This window comes from Biomphalaria glabrata, chromosome 2, assembly GCF_947242115.1.
Source record: "Biomphalaria glabrata chromosome 2, xgBioGlab47.1, whole genome shotgun sequence".
NCBI classification, from domain to species: Eukaryota; Metazoa; Mollusca; class Gastropoda; family Planorbidae; genus Biomphalaria; species Biomphalaria glabrata.
The window spans coordinates 23,698,510-23,721,224 of NC_074712.1; the positions used below are offsets into that span (position 1 = coordinate 23,698,510).

Below are 22,715 nucleotides of genomic sequence, written 5' to 3' on the forward strand. Positions count from 1 at the left end.
CAATAAAAGAACTGTCACCAGTAACCAGTACAAAACTTACAATAAAAGAACTGTCACCAGTAACCAGTACAAAACTTACAATAAAAGAACTGTCACCAGTAACCAGTACAAAACTTACAATAAAAGAACTGTCACCAGTAACCAGTACAAAACTTACAATAAAAGAACTGTCACCAGTAACCAGTACAAAACTTACAATAAAAGAACTGTCACCAGTAACCAGTACAAAACTTACAATAAAAGAACTGTCACCAGTAACCAGTACAAAACTTACAATAAAAGAACTGTCACCAGTAACCAGTACAAAACTCACTATATAATGTAAACGAAGTTTAACGAACTGTGCTAATAGTAGAAGATATTACGTCATTGTTTGTTGTTTATGTTTTATGCGAAAGCAAAGAATCGGACGGGAAAAAAAAGTTAGTTATATATGTCTACCTTGATAAAGACAGTCTCGTTATTATCATTATTAATAATAATAATAATAATAATAATAATAATAATGGCCGCCGGAAGCTATGGCGTGTTTTCTTTCTCTCTGACTCATTGCACTTTTTAGCGAGATCAAGGAAGTATTTGTACTCTAGACTTTACAAATACTGAAGTACTGCTACATGGTTGTAGGTCTGCATATATTTAGGATGTTTTTATGCATTGGGTTTGAAAACTTTCTTAGTTTTAAGATCACTTCTTATCCTAGGCTAGGGACGCCATTTTCGCTGCGTCACTTCCATGATTACTAGACCTAGATCTAAAAAGCTTGTTTACTGAGACAGTAGATCAAAATAAACTAGTTAACGCACGTTCATTTTTTTTATCTTCATTTTTGAATTTTGAGGAAATGGAACGGACCCATTGCTTCTTCCAGGACAGCGATGAATATGAAATAAATTAGGCGGTAACTATTATTCACCAATGAGTCGAGTGTTTACTGAGGGTAATTCACAACCTCATGACCAAACACAAGAGGTCGGTCTACTCCCTGACTCGCACCCCACACAATTGAGAGGTGCTGTTGGTGGTAGAACAAGAGGAGCCAAAAGGATCAAATGGACGAGAGAAATGAATATAGACATTATCAAATCGTTCTTCCGTGTTAACATTTGTGATGATAAACCTCTACCAGGTTATAGGCAAAAACTCTCCCTGGAATTTAACAAATTATACCCTAATCTAAACCTTACAGAGCAGAATGTTGTAGACAGAAGATCCGTAATAATTAAAAAATGTTATTTGACCCCTGCAGAAATTGACGTGATAAGAAGGGAAGTAGGTCATGAGCTTCATATACAAGAGCTCATCTCAGATATAAACGACACGCCCACACAGCCGACCAACGAAGACATTAGTAGAACACCCAACCAACAAGAGAATGACCCAACATCGGCAATAAGCAATGAGCTACACTCAAAATTTTCTAATCTTATAGACCGTTATAAAAACACCAATCTTAACTCTAGGCCTCGTATCCCCAAGCTAAACGTCAAGAAAGAGACAAACACATATATTAATGAAATAAATAAAGTCTTAGCCAACCATTTTGAAACACCAAGAAACTTGTTTGAGACACACCTCGCTATATACTGCGCCGCTGTGGCTGTCACGGAGCTCTCTGGGCAAAAGACCTTCGAGCTAGGCCCAATTAATCAAAGACCAAAACAACATGTGCCAGCATGGAAAAGGCGCCTTGAAGACAATATAAATCAACTGAGGAGCCAAATGGATACAATTGGACAATATCTGGGAAACAACCATTCCGCGAAAATACTTAACAAAATGAAGACAATACTAAGAACAACTGGAATCAAATTGACGGACTGTGATAGCCACGCACGACTCTTATGTTTGAAAGATACTCTGAGACAGAAAGCTAAACTAAAGGGAGCTAGGTTAAAGCGCTACAACGAAACCACCAAAAGAAAGGAGCATAACGCTTTATTTCAGCACATGAGAAAACAGTTCTTCCGTAAACTAGCTGATAATGGTGCTGACAAAATTCAAACCATTGATAGCACTAAACACGGCTCCTTTACCGACTACTGGGCGGCGCTTTGGTCCGACCCGCTACATTACAATGTGCAGGCTGACTGGATCGAGGAAATCCAAACTAAAAACAACCTAATACCAGAAATGCCTGATGAGGATTTCACAGCTGAGGAAGTCTCCGCAGCTATTTCAAAAACCCACAACTGGACTGCTCCTGGACCGGACAATATACACAACTTTTGGCTGAAAAAACTTACAGCCGTACATGCACCACTAACATCAAGTTTTAACGAGCTAATATCAGAACCGTCTTCAATGCTGTTAGAACTCACTGAAGGGAGAACATCTCTCCTCCCCAAAAAAGGGGATCCGAACCAACCATCAAACTATCGCCCTATCACTTGTCTGTCAGTGGTGTATAAACTATTAACTTCACTTTTAAAAAGTAAAATGTATAAATTTTGTTCTGCCCATAAGCTACTAGCAGATGAACAACAAGGTTGCATTGAAGAGTCGATGGGCTGTAAAGTACAGCTAACTATAGATGGTATTATATTGCATCAAGCTAATAGAAGAAAGAGAAATTTACACATGTGTTACATCGACTACAAAAAAGCTTTCGATTCAGTTCCGCATGATTGGCTATTAAAAACCCTGGACATCCATAGAATCAACCCAAGAATAAAACAACTATTGAAAGTCTGTATGGATAATTGGAAGATAAACCTGCACCTAAATCGTGATAAACTAGGTTCTGTGCACATAAGAAGAGGTATATACCAGGGTGACTCACTATCTCCACTCTGGTTCTGCCTAGCGATTAATCCTCTATCTACATTACTCCAAGACTCTACAAACGGTTTTAGGGTTGACACTAAATGTACAAAATGTGTGTCCCACTTATTATACATGGATGATCTAAAGCCATATGCAGAAACCGAGCAAAAATTACACACCTTAATCAAAACGGTAAAATGCTTTAGTGACGATATCTGTATGTCTTTTGGCCTGGATAAGTGTGGCATCATAAGCATTAAAAAGGGCAAGGCAACGAACACCAACATTGAATTTGAAGGCATCGAGGAATTGAACTCCGCCTCTATTTATAAATATCTTGGAATAAACCAGAATGCCAAGATAAACCATAAGAAATTAAAAGAGGACTTTCTAGGCAAATATAGGCAAAGAGTTAATAAAATCCTCAACACCAAACTGTCTGGCAGTAATCTCATCACTGCAATTAACAGCTGGGCCGTCCCTGTGCTCCTTTACACGTTCGGTGTGATCAAATGGACTGACACCGACCTACATGACATTGACAGACTCACTAGAAAATTACTAATTAAGTTTCGATGTCTACACCCCAAGTCCTCCACCATAAGGTTATACCTGCCCAGGAAGGATGGGGGTCGTGGATTGCAGAACATCTTCAAATTATGTAAGATGCAAGTTTTAAAAATACGATCAAAACTGCTCGCCTCCAGCAACAAATTAGTTTCCTTCCTACGGAAATACGACTCCGATGCAACCCCTCTGAACCTACACAATGCTGATGTCAATATCGGTTTGGACGACGTAGGGCATGAGATTCGCCAATGGGAAGAAAAAACACTCCACGGAAAATTTCCGGCTTCATTACATGGGGACAACATCGACAAGGCTGCTTCCTTAACATGGCTCAAAGCAGGTCATCTCTACCCTGAAACAGAAGGCTTTGTTACAGCAATACAGGACAGAGTAATCAGGACAAAAAATTACGAGAAGCATATCCTGAAACTCAATGTTGTCGACAAATGCCGAAAATGTGGAAATGTGGGCGAGTCGATTGAACACATTATGGCAGGATGTCCAGCCCTATCAGAATCAGCCTACCTAGGTCGCCATAACCAAGTTGCAAAGTTAATACACCAACACCTGGCTTTGACGTACAAATTGATCGGTAAGGACACTCCCCCTTATTATAAATACTCTCCGCAAGAGGTTCTCGAGTCTACTGAACATCTGCTGTACTGGGATAGGCCTATTCTGACCGACAAAACGGTAGATTTCAATCGCCCGGATCTGCTGTTTATCGATAAAAAAGAAAAAACCGCTACCATTATCGATATCGCCGTACCACTGTCTCATAATTTAAGAAAAACTGAGATAGAAAAACAAAGAAAATATGGGAACCTAGGCTTGGAGATTAAGCGTCTATGGAAATTGTCCAAAATAACAATATACCCCATTGTTATATCAACCGAAAAGATAATAACAACTGACCTCACAGACACCTTCAAGGCCCTTAACATTCCTAGGAACATCTTCGTTGCCTGTCAGAGGGCGGTACTGCTGCAGACCTGCCACATCACCAGAAAATTCCTCAGTGGAAACTGTTAAAGGGACTACGATGAATTTTGTTTCTCTTTAGCGAAACTCGACCCTGGCAGCGCCAGAGAATGACTATTCGTTCATTTCTAACATAATAATAATAATCTTTATTATCCGTAAGGAAATTTGTCTTACAATTTGTGCACTACACCAAACAAAAAACATTATAACTATAAGAAACCAAAGTGTACATTCACACCAGACTCACTCATAATTTACATGTGACAAAGTTTATACCAGATTGTTCCTATTTAATGATTTGATTGCCAGGGGAACAAAAGAGTGTTTGTGTCTGTTTGTCTTTGCTATCGGTGTCTTGTATCTCTTCTGTGATGGCAAAATCACAAAATCCCGACACAAAGGGTGATTCTTTATCTCGAGGATCCTGTTAGCTTTTTTATAGATGTTTGTCTCAAACAACTGCCCAAATGGGGTTTCTTTTTTGCCAATGATTTCGCCAGCAGCATTTAGGATTCTATTAAGTTTATTTTTATTTTTAATGCTCAGATTGCAATACCAGGCAGTGATATTGAAACTTAGTAACGTCTACAGCAGGGGTGGGCAAATTACGACCCGCGGGCCACATGCGGCCCGCCGGAGTGTTTTATGCGGCCCGCCGGAGTGTTTTATGCGGCCCGCCGATACCTACAGAAATCAGATGTGCACACAGTATATACATATAAAAATGCAAATATTAAAAATAATATGTAAATAAATGATTGAAACTGTCTCATTATAAAAATTTTTAAGTTAACGAAGATTATGCTTATTGGCTATACATCAATACACTCAATTCAAAACACAATCTCTGAGTGTTGGGTAGGCTTGAAACAAGATGGCAAGTGTAACAACTGATGGAGCTCAATCTTTCACTGAAAATAAAAAGTTTTTTTTTGTTGTTGTTTTTAATATCCCAACCATAAACTCTAAACTGGAAAGTTTGCACAAAGCTGCATAAAATTTTAGATAATTTCATCACATCGTCGTAGGAATCGAACTTATTAGAGCTAGGGGTGTTAACCACGAGTATTTCCAATTTATGAACAAAAGAATTTAATGCTACCTTAGCATAGCGAAGGCAAATGAAAAGAATATAAAATATCAAGGATGAAATTGTTATATTACTTATAGGACATTGACTAAGACCTTGTTACCAATATTTCTAATTAAGAGTGGAAGAAAGATTTCATGTTTTTTATCCAATAAATTGCAATTAATTGTTTGCATATGAAGTGTAAATGCATGCTAAATCTTTTCACACAAGGCTTTCCCATTTCTACAATAAAGCAAAAGAAAATAGTTTTTGTCATTTTCCTTTGCTGAAAGGTGAAACTACTTCTAGTGAAATGATTAACAGTACAACGCTTATTAAGATTCCTTAATTGTGTAATTTATAAAAGCAAATTTTAAGACGTCAAGAACCAGTTATCAATACCATTCAGCTCCAGAGGACAAAGCTCCAAGCAAAGAGAAGTTCTTGTCAGTTTTTCCACGGGACTCTTATGGGTGCCAGAAGCTATATTTTCACACTTAAAAAAACTTTGCTGCTATTCACACTATTTGGGTACACATACATCTCTTCTTCTTCTTCTCATTTTACATGTTGGAGGGTTCAGATCAGTAATCCTATACCTGGGATGAAACGCGCAGTGGTTTCCAGATCAGACAGTTCTCCGAATAGTCCTTGGTGGGCTTTGGGGCCAGAGTCTTGTTCGGGTCTCTTGATTTGGTATGCGCCATTGAAGGACATGGTCAGCATTCTCTGGTGATGCTCCACAAGGGCAGGTTTCGCTCGTCCCGAAATTTAACTTCCGAAACATATATTGTCTAATTCAGTGAAGAAGTATTTTTTGTGAAAACTAAACAAGTATAATCACTGGTCAATGTTGACTGACTATAATTTGACAGCAGTCACAGGGGTAACAACTAGTAAGATCGTTTTACAGTTCCAGAACATTATGCACGAGTATAAGAAGTAAAATACTGTATATTTGTGGCGATATTGTGATGTAAAAAGACAACAGCAATTAAAAAAAAAACGTAAAATTTGTTTCAAACATTGCTAACTCTTATATATATATATATATATATATATATATATATATATATATATATATATATATATATATATATGTATGTGTGTGTGTGCGGCCCGCCATTCCCAAATTATTTTTAATGCGGCCCTCGATACAAAAAGGTTGCCCACCCCTGGTCTACAGTAATGTATTATAATCTGTGACAACAGAACATGGTGTCAGATTTGGTTTCAGATCTTGTGTCAGATATGGTGGTAGATTAGGTGTCAAATCTAGTGTCACATTGCTTTAAAGTGCTGGTAACAGGTAGATCTCTAGATCTAGTGGTTTCTAAATTGCTAAAAGTAGGCTACATTTTATTTGTGGTGTCGTTAGTTCATGTTGTTAGATCTAGATCTAGACATAGAATCTAGAATCTGTACGAATAATGGAATTATTCGATCCTCCTAAACCGTTGTCACTAGACGGTAATTTATCTTAAAGATGGAAAAAATGGAGACAAAGTTTTGAACTGTTTATGGTCGCCACTGAAAAAAATACGAAGCCCGAGCCAGTGAAGAAAGCTTTATTGTTACACCTAATCGGTGAACCCGCTCGAGACATCTACAATACTTTTCAAGTATGTGAAGATGAGACTGTAGACAAACTCATTGAAAGGTTTCAGAATCATTTTTTGCCTAAGTCCAACACTGTGTATGACAGATTTAAATTCTTTTCAAGAAAGCGGAAAGACGGAGAAATGTTTTAACAGTATTATACTGAGTTAAAGAATTTGGCAAAAGAATGCAAGTTTGACAACCTTCGAGATGAACTCATCAGAGATCGATTGGTATGTGGCATACAGTCGGATTGAGTGAGAGAGAGACTTCTGAGAGATGTAGACTTAACTTTAGAGAAAGCAGCAAGCATAATTCGTGCTGACGAGCATACCCAGAACCAAATGATAGATATGAAAGGACTACATGTGGATGCTGCTAATAAATTATAGAAGACAGAAGATAGAAAGCCAATCAAAACTTCACAGGGAAAAATGGCAAAGAATCATGTAACAAGTTTCATTAGAGATTGCAGATCTTGTGGTGGATCTCATGGAAAATACAATTGCCCAGCATTCGGACAGGCATGCCGAAAATGTAAAAAAAGAAATCATTTCGCTGTAAAATGTTGTTCGAAACACTTCAAATCTGTTGATTTACTGGAAGATGAAAGTCAGGCAAGCCAAGTAAATGTGTTGTGGTTTGAGGCAATTGGTACTGACAACAATGTCAAAGTTTGGATGGTTGATGTCAATATTATGGGAAAAATAGTTAAAATGAAGATTGACACAGGAGCACAAGCTAATGTGATATCAGAGTCAATTTAGAAACTGATACTCAGTTAAAGAATTCAAATACTACCCTACGAGCATTGGGGGATGAAGCATTAGAACTGAAGGGAGTTGCATCGGTCACATTTAAAGTCGGCGATGTAGAAGTTAAAGATGATCTGTACGTGATCAAGAAAAGTATAAATCCTATACTAGGTCTGAAGACATCTATTGATTTAAAACTAATTGAGGCAAAGAGAAATGTCGAAGTACACGATGTCAAGCAACAAAAAGTTCCACGAGTGTTGATGAAAAAATATAATCAAGTATTCGAAGGACTCGGTACATACAAAATGAAGTATCACATTAAACTGACGTCAGATGCAAAACCAGTTATTCAATGTGCGCGCAGAGTTGCACCATCACTATATGAAGAATTGAAAAGAAAACTCACACAAATGCAACAAAATGGAGTGATCACAGAAGTTGATGAACCAACAGAATGGGTTCATAACTTGGTTATAGCAAAGAAGAAAAATAATTCTTTGAGGTTGTGTTTAGATCCCCGAGAACTGAACAAATATATAATGAGAGAACATTTCACTATACCAACATTTGATCAAATCAATAGTTCACTGGGAGCAGCAAAAGTGTTTAGTATACTTGATCAAAAGGATGCATATTGGCAAGTTGAGTTGGATGAACCAAGCTCTTATTTATGTACATTCAATACTCCGTTCGGAAGATACAGATTCTTGAGAATGCCTTTTGGTATATCCTCAGCTAGTGAAGTATTACAGAAACGTGCTTATCAAGTATTCGGAGACATCCCAGGTGTACATATCATGTCAGATGACATGCTGATTGAAGCAAAAGATGAAAAAGAACATGATCAAATTTTTGAAAATGTTCTGGAGAGAGCTAGAAAGAACAATGAAAGTTCAACAAGAACAAGATACAATATAAACTTTCTGGTGTTAATTATCTCGGAAGACAAATTGGAGCAGATGGTATTCGTCCAGATACAGCTAAAATCAAAGCAATAATGGAGATGCCAGCACCAACAGATCGAACAGGAATTCAAAGACTGCTAGGGATGTTGAACTTTCTGTCAAGTTTCATTCCAAACATGTCAACAATTACCAGTCCATTGCGTGAATTGCTAAAGAAAGATGTATTGTGGCAGTGGAATGCAGAGCAAGAAAATGCTTTCCAACTAATAAAGAAAACACTTAGTGAAGCTCCAGTTCTGCAATTGTTTAACCCCGAAAAGCCAGTTACTATTCAGTGTGACGCTTCTTCTAAAGGGTTGGGAGCATGTTTAATGCAAGAAGACAAACCAGTTGCGTATACGTCAAGATCATTGACAGAAACAGAGTGCAGATACGCACAAATAGAAAAGGAAATGTTAGCTATAGTGTTTGCAGCTGAACATTTTCACCATTTTATTTTTGGAAGAACTGTGACTGTACAATCAGATCACAAACCTTTGCAAACTATTATGACTAAGCCTTTACATAAGATTTCACCAAGACTTCAGTTGATGATGTTAAGACTATTGAGATATCAATTAACAGTAACTTACACTCCAGGTTCAAAAATGCAAATAGCTGATACGTTATCGCGTGCGTACATCAATGGTCAAGAACAATCAAATTCAAATGATGACATGGTTATGAGAATTCATAGCGCAACAGCACAGTTTCCCGGAAGTGATCAGAAGATTATTGAAATTAGAAGGAAAACTGAATCTGATGCTAAATTAAAACTTGTAATGAATTATGTCAGAGAAGTTTGGCCAAAGATAAAAACTCAAGTTCATGAAACAGTGAAAGTGTATTGGTCATTTAAAGACAGTATTCATGAAGAGAATGGAATATTGTTTTATGAGAACAGAATTATAATTCCTTCAAGTATGAGAAATGAAATTCTCGACAAGTTGCACATAGGTCATTTTGGTCTTGAGAAAACCAGATCCAAGGCAAAACAGAGTGTGTTTTGGCCAGGATTGTCAAAAGATATTTTTCGACAATAATGAAGTGCGCAACATGTGCAATGTTCAAAAGAAATAATGTGAAGGAAAAATTGCTACCTCATGCTGTACCAGACAGACCATGCAAAAAGGTTGCGACAGATTTGTTTGAATGGCGAAACAATGACTATTTGCTTGTTGTGGACTATTTCTCTAAATACCCTGAAATAAAACGACTGGAGAACAAAACAGCAGAATGTGTTATCAGGGCAATGAAAGGTATTTTTGCTAGACATGGCATACCAGAAGAAATAGTGAGCGACAATATGCCATTCAATAGCTATCAATATAGAGAATTTGCTTCTGAATGGGGTTTCAAGATAACAACATCAAGTCCCAGGTACCCTCAATCAAATGGACAAAGTGAGGTGTATGTTGGTATCGTAAAGCAGATATTCAACAAAGCATACAAAAGTGGGAAAGATCCATATCTCTCTATGCTCGAGTATAGAAATACTTCGATAAGCGGACTGCCTTATTCGCCATCACAACTGCTGATGAGTAGAAGACTCAGGGACATCATTCCAACTGATTCCAAACTATTGAAACCATCGGTAGCTGAAAATGCAGAGACATTACTCAACGAATGACAGAGGAAAAGCAAAGTGAAATACGATTCAAAAGCAAGGTTACCTAAAGACTACTCTGTCAGGGAGAAGGTGAGAGTTCGTCTAGGACAAACATGGCAGAAAGCAGTCGTCATTAAGAAACATCCATCACCCAGATCTTACATCATAAAGACAAATGATGGGAAAACATACAGACGAAATCAACGGTTTTTAAACAAGAGCTACGAAGATGACATCTCTGGATACTATGATACCGACGAAGACAATGAACAGCAAACTGTTAGAACAAACGAAACAGACAATTATAAACCAACATCTAGAGACCTTGCTGTGCCGGTCAAGACAACCAGAAGTGGTAAAGTTGTCAAAATTCCTTGTAAATATAAGTATTAAGAACTTTAAAAGGAAGGATGTGATAATAGCTTCAAAGGGAAGGATGTGCTAATATTAGAAGATATTACGTCATTGTTTGTTGTTTATGTTTTATGCGAAAGCAAAGAATCGGACGGAAAAAAAAAGTTAGTTATATATGTCTACCTTGATAAAGACAGTCTCGTTATTATCATTATTAATTAGTAACGTCTACAGTAATGTATTATTAATCTGTGACAACAGAACAAATAATCTGTGGAGACAGGCCAATATATATTCTTACATAGGTAGTTTTCGTGATTTTCTACTCGCAAAGTTGTCAATGAGTTTCTCAAAGTTGTTTCCAGCAGCTCCTTCTCCTTCAATACTACGTCAGACTGGCAGTCTGTCTCCTTGACGGTCTCAGGTTAAAATGAGTTTTAGTTGACATATTTTATAGTGTTTTGATATACATTTTGGCTGTTTGACAATGGTACTTAAGTTTATTGGTCATCATCTAGTAAATTATGGTTGTAGTTTAAAAAAAAATGCCAAAATCACTGTTCTAAATTCTAGAATCTAGAAAACTGAAACTATTTAAGGATCTAGATTATGGTTACCTGTAACAGATGTCGGACTAAATGAGGAAGTGTCCTTTTCAGTGTAGTGTTCTTCGTCCGTCAGATATTGTCCTAAAATGTAAACATGTTTGACTCACTTTGCTGTCAACTGCAATCGCATTTGATCAATTGAACGAGCTCAATTTTCATATCTTCTGGTTTAAACACACAATCATAAATAGCAAAAAGTAATTTGGCAGACCTCCTTCATTATCGTATGTTCGTATATTCAATGTTCTTTAAAAGAACTAGCTCGAATATATATCTCAAATTTTCTTTTAATTAATTTTCCATAATAATGATAACGTTTAAAGATCATTTGCGCTGATTATCATCATCATCATCAAACTCCATTGGAGTGAGGGCTTGAGAGGCTCAAATCCTCTCTTGCAAAAGCCCTGGACAGAAACCCTGCTGTCTTGCGTAGTGCATAAATGTCGCCATACAGGTCGAGAATTTTTGGTTTCCCAGACCTGTCGAGACGGAGATCAGCAAGTCTGGGGCAGTCAAACAGAATATGAAACGCGGTTTCCTCTTCTTCCCCGCAGCGGGGGCACCGTGTGTCAAAATTTCGCCATAGCTGTGAGAAATATGAGCCAACAGGACAGTGGCCTGTTTTGCACTGTGCTATAATAGCTTGCTCAGGCCTGGGGAGCCTCCACCACGGGGAAGTGCGATCAGGGCGCCTCATGCGCTCCCAGACTCCACGGGCTTTTTGGAACTTGTCCCAGCACTCAAAGCACTTTTCCATTTTCGCTCATCAACAAACGTACAATGGAAAAAATAGAGAAATAGATTCGCCATTGCCTCATAGAGAAAAATTTATCTCTCTCTCTTTCTCCCTCTCTCTCTCTCTCTCACACACACACAAATAATTTGCAGAAAATATCGTGCGTGTAATAAATCTAGACCAACAACAATAAATCTGTGACATTAATAATATTTTTACCACTTGTTTTTGCAAGTGCTAATAGCTTTCTCAATACGCTATGATCCTGTCACTTTCTCAATACTCTATGATCCTCACTGGTATTTTGGCCGATTTGGTAGGGTCGGGAGGGGGCGATGGCATCAATCCAATCCGCCCCCCCCCACCATAAACTTTCGAGTGGGGGGGGGCGGTCCTATTTATTTGTAGAAATCACAGTTTGCTAACAGAATCAATTAAATATCTATATGATTAAAACTTGTTATTGGTATTTTAACCGGTCTTTATATTATGTCGTTCACCTGTTGGCCGATTGGAAGGGGAGGAGCGTATACCTCTACTGCCCTTCCCATCTAAGCCCTTTGAGTGGGGGGGGCAGTCCTACATTTATGGAGAAATCATAGCATATGAACAAAATTAGTCGAATATCTATATAATATAAACAGGTGGAAGTGCGATACATGCAATCTCCTTCCCCCCATCGGACAAACCAATACTTTTTTCTTTTTGTATTATAGTAAGAAATTACAAAATTTAAAAAATCAGTTGTCGCGTAGTATAGACAAGTGTCTATTTCTTTCTCCTAACTCTGTTTTTTTTTTTCGTGTACGGGGCGAGAGTGTCTTGTATTTTTTTTGTTTTGAATTGTTTTGCTACGTCACAAAGTCCGGTGACATCTATCGGTCATTCTTTGTCATGAGGCAGTTCACCCTCTGAGTTTGGTTGTAGCGGACGGTGTGGTGGCCCGTAAAACGTTATTTGTCTGTACCAGTTTCTCGGACTTATTATTCAGTTGGATTTTTGGGACCCCTGTTTAGGGTGAGTTATTCGTTTGTGATATCTATTATTGTATGTTGTATGAGGTTGACACTCTTTCTATTTTTAGTGTAGAAGTTGAGAATATTGTGTTTATTTCGTTTATAGGGTGCCAGTGTTGGAGTTGTGGGCGTCGCTTGCCGTCTCAGAAATACATATTGCAGTTTTTCATTGTCATTGTCAAATTGGCGATTATCTGAGGTCTAACCTTACTATTACCGAGGTTGGCAGGGTTGTGACGCCAGTCGGTCAGAGTCTGGTGGACCATAAAGCCAGGGTGACAAGTTAATAGCAGTAGCAAAGGTGCTTAAATTAATTATTGAATATATTTATATATACCTATTATATATATATATATATATATATATATATATATTATATATATATATATATATATATATATATATATCTAATATATATATTGTCTATTTATCATCCTCATTGTACATACACATATATGTTTCATACAATTAAATTCATTTATTTTTGTTGTTATTTAAACTATTCACCTTGTTGTTTACTGTATGTACGACTGTGTGTGAGTGATGTTCTTGTCAGGTTGAACCCCGGGACCTTAATAGTATACAGCTAGTTAAAAACGCAAATAAATCCTAAACCTGACATCAGTCACTAATATAATTTATATATGCTATAAAGTAAATTCTTATATCGAGTCGCCCAACCCCTATTCTTTAATGCAAAATGCAATCATTAGCAGAAAGTATAAAAAGGAGCGAGGATTAATTGTTTTCATTTTACCGCCCTTCCCTTTCCATGCAGAGTTTGTGTAATTTCACATGAATTTATCATAACTATTTTAAGAAAAACTTTGCTTTGGAAAATTTATAATTCAAACGAAATTTTTCAATATAACAGTGGGGGTTGAGATGAGTTCAAAAGCCAGATAATCTTTTCCTAGTCGACTTTTTCCAACCTTTACTCTATCTCATATTTTTCTAGTTAAATAAATTTAGGACTATAACTCACAATTTATGCTTGAATTCTATTGAATATTATTAATCGAATTTTTTTTTCGGCGGCAATCCTCAAAGCCTTAATCTAAATATGTGGGATATCTTATCTTTTCAAAGAACGAATCGGTTGTATTAGCAATGTATTAAGGGACTATAAATTCATATTTTTCCACATTATTCAAAAGGTCCTTTATAATAGAATGAATAATGAGCTGTAGGTCAGGAGAATGCGTTTCTGCAGTGAAGAATGCCAGAAAACGCTTTTAGGGTCGAGGCTTCGCCCCGAACATCACTGATGAAAAATACGCTGTAGATGTCAGGAGAATGCGTTTCAGCCGTGAAAAATGCAAGAAAACGCTTTTGGCGTCGGGGCTTCGCCCCGAACCCCATTAATAAGTAATGAGCTTTAGATGTCAGGAGAATGCGTTTCTGCAGTGAAAAATGCAAGAAAACGCTTTTGGCGTCGGTGCTTTCGCCCCGAACCCCACTAATAAGTAATAAGCTGTAGATGTCAGGAGAATGCGTTTCAGTCCTGAAAAGTGCAAGAAAACGCTTTTGGCGTCGGGGCTTCGCCCCGAACTCATCGTTCAAGCATCCTCAGGCAGACACGCTAACTACTCTGTTAGTGAGTTATATAAGATTTTATAATTATATATTGTGCATTACAATTAAGAGCGGCGCCTTGTAAAGGAAAGGCGACTAGCTCAGATTATACCACCTCTTCAGTCAAGTGAAATTTCTTTCCTTCAATATACCAAACAAAAAAATGTATTACCAATAGTTAATTAACCAATTGGTAATTTTTAAAATTGATTCTTGTGATTGTCAGGTAAAAAAATAATTGTGTAAAATTTCGGCTTGATCCGAGATTGAGTGTCGGAGAAATAACGTGTTCAAACTTTTTAGCATACAGACAGACAGAGTGAGTTGATATAAGCTTTGTAAAAAATATGAGCAACCAAGCTTTGGAGAGAAATTGTTACAATTTACAGTAAAAACTAACTGATCCTAACCATTCAGATATAATTCAGATATAATTGGAAAGCAACCTTAGGAAGAATTAAGAGCAATAGATTTTTTCGAACCGTAACTGGGTTCCCTTGAAATACTGGAATATATTTGTAAAAATAATTTATCATCAAGTTGTTCACATTTAGTCATACAACTGCAAGATTTAAAAATTCAACGTGTGTTTTTATTAGAAATATTTACAGTAAAAATGTATTTTAGATTATGTAAATGATTAGCAATTAGTGTTCAACTGTTTACGCATGCACCTTTACATAACGAATGCTTAATATTAATAATAAGATACTTCGAATTATATAATTAGAATTTTTATGTAAAAAAAAAGAAGGTGCCACATTTTTTAACTTTGCACATAAGCGCTACAACGCTCGCAGCGAGCCTGACGGTATACATTTTAAAAAGGTCCTTCTTAAAGATGAAACGACGTTTCTTACTTAAAATATTATTATTAATAATGTCATTTTACTTTATTAATATTTAAATATGAATTTATAGCTACAATGAAGTTTTTTTATTTTTTCCCCCAAATGAAAAAAAGTGATCGGCTTATCCCGCTCCCCTCCCCTTAAATACGCAACTGCTTAGGATTAAACAACAATAAACCCCGTACGCTGCCCTTATTTGAGACCACTACAAGACTGGCTTAGAAAAATGATGACAGCCCGGTTCTCTTCCGTGATTAATTAGACTACAAGCTTCCTTCTAAAACGTACATAGTAGTCAAGACTTTGTGTTTGGCTAACCTTCCGCGACCAGTCATATGAAGTATCTAGATCTAGAAAAGCTTTACTAGGCTGTAGTGTAGCAATAGGAATGACTTCAAGGTATCTCTAACTCTTAGTTTATAGACTTATAGACTAACTCGATTAAGGATTTAGATCTAGATATTTTATTATATTAGATTTAAATTGACATCTAGAATCTAGTTTACAATCTAGACTATATGGTTAATGCTTGATTCTAAGCCTTAGACCAAAATTATCGTTTAGACCTACATTCTAGATTTAGATCTAAATTAATCTAAAATAGATATGAATTCTTATAAGGTGAGTAATAATATAATAAACTATATAGATATATTAGATCTAGATCTATATCTAACCTTATAAGCTTTAAATAGGCCTTTACTCTGTCTGTCTGGTAAAAAGTTGTACACGTTATTTCTCCCACACCCAATCTTAGATGAAGTTGAAATTTAGCAGAATTATTTCTTGTAGCTGACAAAACAAGAATCAATAAAAAAAAAAAAACAAGATTACAAGGACAGTTTGTGTGGAAACACAAACTCAAAATCGGCCCCCGAAGTGGTCCACCCAGGCAGGCTTCAATATTTTCAGAAAGAACATCCAAATGAAATTATATCAAAGACAAATGAGAGATAAGAATGGAGAAAGAAGGTTGACAGATCTTGTGTAGTGCCCCAACGGTACAGCAGATCAAAGGATAGGTGAAAGTGAATGCAAAGTTAGATGTGAACCTGGCCTAACTGGTTCCCCTTTCAGACCTTGTGGTCTATAGGGCAGATGATGTAAAGTTCATCTGTTTTTGTGGCCTACGGTTAACGAGGGTGTCATGTAGCCAGCACAACGACCAACCGCCTTTACTTTTCCCCAACTAATATCAGGTACCCATTGGAGCTGGGTGGACTCAGAGGCGCCTAAGGATTCCGAAGATGAAAATCCCAGTCTTCACCACGATTCGAACCCGGGGACCCGGTTCGGAAGCCAAGCGAATTACCGCTCAGCTACCGCGCCTCTCCTGGCCTAACTTAAGTCTTATAATTGATGTAATTGTTTTGAAAAGGCTCATTCTCTTTTTTTTTTTTTTAAAGGAAACCTCAGAATTTGCGCTATTCAGTTTTAGGTTTATCATCATAGGAATCCTTGAGCCTCTTTTCTTTGTCTCCTACAGTTTGGGGAGAAACTTTTTTAAAAAGTTGTACCATACAGATCTATATTGACGAAAATGATGTTTACAAGTTTACTATTCGTTTAAATTTAGGTCTAACTTACAATGCATACTAATTAGCTTTTTCTCTTTAAAAAACTGCTTGCATATCTGATTTTAAAAATTGTTCAGTACACTTTTTTAGTGGCCCCCGAAAGGGGAAAATACGCTATTAACTTTGTGTGAAATGTCTGTCCGTCCGTCCGTCCCGTTTAGATCTCGTAAACTAGACAAGATAATGAAAATCTGACATCATAATATTTTAGTCCATTCAAAGTTCTGATGCAACGGCTACTTTTTTCTTTTCTAAAAGCGAAAAATCTAATTTTTTAAATCACTTAAGCAAGCAGTTTTTTCATAAAAATACACCACTTTTACAACTATTCACTATTAATAGCAACAAATACGCGAGGCACTTTAGTAGGAAAGAGAACACATTACCATATTTGAAACACATTTATGCAAATGGTTTTAGATTTTTGTTAAAAAATTTTTTTTTACATTTGTATTGCTACATTATGTAATTTCTGTCCTACTAACTACTAAGTTTACCCCAAAATAATGTTTACTTTTTTTTAAAGAGAAAAAAGCTATTTAGTATGCATATAAGTTGGACATAATTTAAAACAACAATTAATAAGTAGGTTTTCATATTATCTCGTAAACTGCAGTGCTACAGGTACCAAAATAACACTAGGAATTTTTTATTTCTTTTTTACGAAAATGTTTTTTTCTTTTTTTTTTTTGAGGATTTGAAGAAGAGATTGACCCTTTACAAAACAATTAGATCAATTAGATATTCATTATTGGACATCAGTTAGGCCAGTTTCACATCCAACTTTACATTCACTTTCACCTATCTTTTGGTCTACTGGACAGCTGGGGCACCACACAAGATCTGTCAACCTTCTTTCTCCATTCTTCTCTGTCATTTATCTTTGATAGAAATTAATTCTGATGTTCTTTCTGAAAATATTGATACCGGCCTTTTTACCTTCCTGAGTGGACCATTTCGGGTGCCGATTTTGAGTTTGTGTTTCCACACAAACTGTCTTTGTAACCTTGTTGTTTTGTTGTTTTTTTTGCTTCCCCTGCTTACTATTCTCAACAAGATCAAGTCCTACCTCAACATTTAAATCCAACAATAGATTCAAAGAGTGATGGAAGTTACCTACGAACATTGAGAAGTATGAGACCAACAGAGCTCACATTCAATCATCGCTTCCTGGGAAGGATTTTGTAGTTTGTCTGTAGGGAACAGTATTGACAGCAAGGCGCAAGGTTTAATTCAAGAATAGGGACAGAGAGAAGAGATTATCCAAAGATATCTTGGACATCATTAGTTTTCTCTCAAAGCAACATCTGGCACTCCGTCTGTGGACATCGCAAACAAGTTAAAGAAGTATTAGAAGGTCAAAAATCAAAGCAACTTCTTGGATTTAGTGAAACTATTATCCAAGAAATAAGAACCACTCCTGACATAACACGTGCTTCGAACAAAGCTTAATTCCACACCAAGTGCGTAAATGTCCCCAAAAATACAAAGCGAGTTTATTGTGATTTTGGACGAATACAAAAACATGATGAGAAAAACTCTTGTTGGTGTTTCTAACAATATTGACCAAATCAAATGTCCTATGGATAGAGACTTCAACGGTTGTCGCACTTTCTTCAGAAGCCTCCAACGTATGAAACAAGGATCCGTTGAGCTCTTGAGTTTTATAAAAACATATTCGCTAGAATTATCAGTCTCGAATATCACCATCTTGATTCGCATATTTCTGACGATTGTGGTAAGTGTGGCTATATGCAAGCGAAATAGTTCTAAGCTTTAGTTAATCCAGAATTACGACACACTCATTAGGTAATTTTGTCTATTGAGCAAATGCTGGTATAAAAAAGATTTTGATAAAATTATTGATAAATTGCTAGTAAGGAAGCACTAAAATTTATCTGTAGTATCTTTTTGTAAAATTGATTTTTTTCCGAATTAGCAATACTTGAACATTTAATACACATTTCTTTTGGAGGAAAAAAAAGGACGTTTTACTGTTTCATTTTTTTTTGGGGGGGGGGGGGAGGGGGCATCATGAAAGCCTGCCGCACCGGGCATCAAATACTCTAGCTACCCACTGGTACACTTCACTTGAAAGTCTTTGGTTTAATAATATTTCATGGTCGGGCCTTGGTCAGGTGTAGGCTAACAAGAAGTTTAACATTAGGCAGATGGTATGCTACTGGGTAGGTTCTGTGCACTTCTGAGACCAAGGGTTAGAGTCACCTAAGCAACAAAACAACATAACTAAACTAATCTAATCTAACTAATAAAAGAAAAGGAACCTTATATATTTATACAACAAACAAGCAAAATAAAAAATACTTTAAAAAATACAAAGCTTATATTAGTTCGAATCAATCGTAATTAAATTCGTAATAGATCTTGACAAACATTAAAGTAATCTGTGCGATTAGAAATACTTTTTTAGCGGCCCCCGTAAGGGGAAAAAGCCGCTATTAGGTTTGTGCAAAATGTCCGTCTGTCCGTCTGTCCGTCTGTCACACTCAGATCTCGAAAACTAGAAGAGATATGAAAAATATTATTTCATCATTAAATCCGGATTGAAAAGTTTAGGTGCAACGGCTACTTTTGGTTTTCTAAAAGCAAACCGTTTAATTTATAAAATTAATTATGCAAGCGATTTTTTCATAAAAATACACCAATTCTAAAACAATTACGTAAATGTAAGGGAGGCAATGTTACAATATGCTAACAAAGATGGACAATTTTTGTGTATTTTCAGTATCACTAAGTCAAATATATTTTTAAAATGTACAGGAAATGTTTACAAAAAATAAAAATAATAGTTAACGATGTTTTTTCTGGTCAACTAGCTGCTAAAATTAAAAGAAAAACATTTCTGTTTGTTTATAAAGGCTAATAATGCACTTTGTATGTAAATATCACGCACATTTTTTTAAATGGACTTTTTATGCAGCGATTTTCGTGCAGTAGCGTAACGTCGCAATATGATCAGGTGCTAAACCAATTCCTTAAACTTTTTTAAAAAATCAGATTTTATTTATTTTTTGTTTAGTGCCCCCATCCGAATAAAAGAAGCTTATTTTTGTGCGTTTTGTCTGTTGGTCGGTCTGTCCGTCACGATTAGATTTAAAAAACTAGAACTCTAAAAGATATTGAAAATCTGATTTACCCTTTAATGTTCCTCCCATTACATCTCAATAGTTTTAAGTATCTAAAATTGATTGTTCCGGATTTTTTTGTGCAAAACTAATCAACGCCAACAAATGTTTGTTTGCTCTTCTAACTTATATTACATTCAATTTCCATGCTTAAACGTTGCAAAAACACATTATCAATAATATGTTGTTCCGTTTTTTATGTAAATAGCATATTAATGCTAAATCATAATCTCTATACTGACTTATATTTCATTAAGTGTAAAAATGTTCCGGATATTGTTTTATAAAACATGAAGTATGCCTAATGATTGTTTGAAATCGCATAAGGCTTTTAAAAAAAGTAATTTACTAGAATTGATTACTGAAAATTACTTTTTAGACATTTAATTTTCTTGTAAAACATAACATAGAAGTTTTGTAATCGATAAAAAAAAGTTCCGGATTTTGTTTCTTACAAATCGTCGCCAGAAATTTCCGAATTTATTTAAAAATCTACTAACGCCAAATAATTGTTTGAATTCCCTCTTCTAATTAATAAACAAATAATCTTCTCATTTACGAAATAATGTTTTTACGGATTTTTATGAAAAATATTTTAACTCACTACTCTCTTACAGTACATTTAACTTTCTACCTAAAACATTAAAAAATCTAATTATCGTTAATATTATGTTCCGATTTTTAAGGAAAACAGAATCCAAACACCAAAGTAAGGTATGAAAATCTCTCCACGTGGCTGTAGTACATCTAATTTTTATACGAGACCATCCAAAAAATTTAATTAACGGTATTACATTTATCTGAAATTCTCTTTTTCTTTTACTATTTATACAAACATCCGGAACAATCTATTATATAAACTTTTCAATTGTGTTCATACCTAAAAATTATTGCGATGTTTTGAAACGTAAAATAAAGGTTAATCAATTTTTAATAACTTTTAGTTGTTTTTTTTATATCAAGATAACGGACAGACCGACTGACAGACAAAACGCAAAAACAATGTGGGTTTGATCCTTTTTAAATAATATCTATTAGAACTCATTGCACCAATGTCTATGAACCCTCGTTAAATATCTCGTGTAAATAAAGACATTTTTTTTATGGTACCGGTACTAGCCTATTGTGAGGTAATGGAATTTTTTTCTTTGACGTCATATGAATGGACTCTTTAAATGTAATGTTAAAAGAACGCACTCGGTGCACCAATGTCTATTAACCCTCGAAAAAATTGCTTGTATTAATGAAAACATATTTTAGTCTAACTAAGCCGTGTGACGTAGTGTTTTTTTTTGCCTTTGACGTCACATGGAATGAATTCTTTAAATGAAATGCTAAAAGAACGCACTCGGTGCACCAATGTCTATGAACACTCGAGAAATGGCTCGTGTTGATAAAGGTGATTTTTAGTCTAGCTAGGCCTTGTGACGTAGTGTTTTTTTTTCTTTTGACGTCATATGGAATGAATTCTTTAAATGAAATGCTTAAAGAACGCACTCGGTGCACCAAAGTCTATGAACACTCGATAAATGGCTCGTAATGATGAAACCGATTTTTAGTCTAGCTAGGCCGTGTGACGTAGTGTTTTTTTTTTTCCCTCTGACGTTATATGGAATTAATTCTTCAAATGAAATGAAAAAAGAACTCGGTATAGTAATGTTTATTAAGCCTCGTTATGTGACTCGCGTTTAAAAAAGAAATGATATCTTGATTTAGATCTAATCTAGATTTTTTAAACTAGATCTAGATTTTTATTACAGTATATCTAGATCTGGATTTATATTCTAATTAAAATTATTTTAGAGTCTAGATCTAGAATTTCTAGATCTAGTTTAGACTAAAATAGACTAGATTAAGATGTAGAATTTCAATTTCTAAACTTAAAGTGTAAAAAAAAGTGTAGATTTTCATTTCCAAACGTTTTGATCAATATTGTAATGTTTTAATATACTAAAACTAATCTACTATTTTTTTATTAAATTTAAATTTAAATTTACGGCAAATGAATCTTTGAAACATTATTACTTTTGACCATCGGATGGCTGCCTGGTCGTGCGGTTTGCGCGCTGGACTGTCGTTCAGATTTATGGATGGCCCAGGGTTCAAACCCTGCCCGCTCCCATCCCCCGTCGTCTTGCGGGAGGTTTGGACTAGGAAGTAATTATCTTCAACCCTGAAGGAACATCCGAAACGTGTAAAACATTTTACATCAAAATTAAATCACCTCTTGAATATCATTTGCGAATATGCAGATCCGACAGGGATCCGACTTCGACGGGGGCCGCCTCTGAGTTTGTGTAACACAAACTCTCTTTGTAATCTTGTTACTAATTGTTTTTTGTTTAGCACAATTTCATGTTTTTTTTTTGCGTTCTCAATATCACTTGTCTGGACCAGTTGGAAAGGGTTATAGGGAGAAAGAAGTGGGTAGGCCTATCTGGGTGAGTGCTTTTATGCATTTATTCATTTTTTAAAGGGAACGAGTTCAACTTGTGGGCTAAAGCCTTCTCTGGCTTCTTAATCTAACGAGATAACCATGGGAGTAGC

At 35.9% G+C, this 22,715-nt stretch overlaps 1 protein-coding gene across 5 annotated transcripts in view; it reads left to right on the top strand.

Moving 5' to 3' along the window:
* Positions 1 to 15,686: 15,686 nt before the first annotated feature.
* LOC106051092 (sodium/hydrogen exchanger 9B2-like) overlaps positions 15,687 to 22,715 on the top strand; it is a 37,953-nt gene continuing 30,924 nt past the window's right edge. For 4 of the 5 annotated variants that reach the window (XM_056019699.1, XM_056019695.1, XM_056019697.1 and 1 more), the window contains exon 1: positions 15,687 to 15,844. The gene's annotated coding sequence lies outside the window, so the exon portion shown is untranslated. The other variant, XM_056019696.1, reaches the window with a different exon arrangement.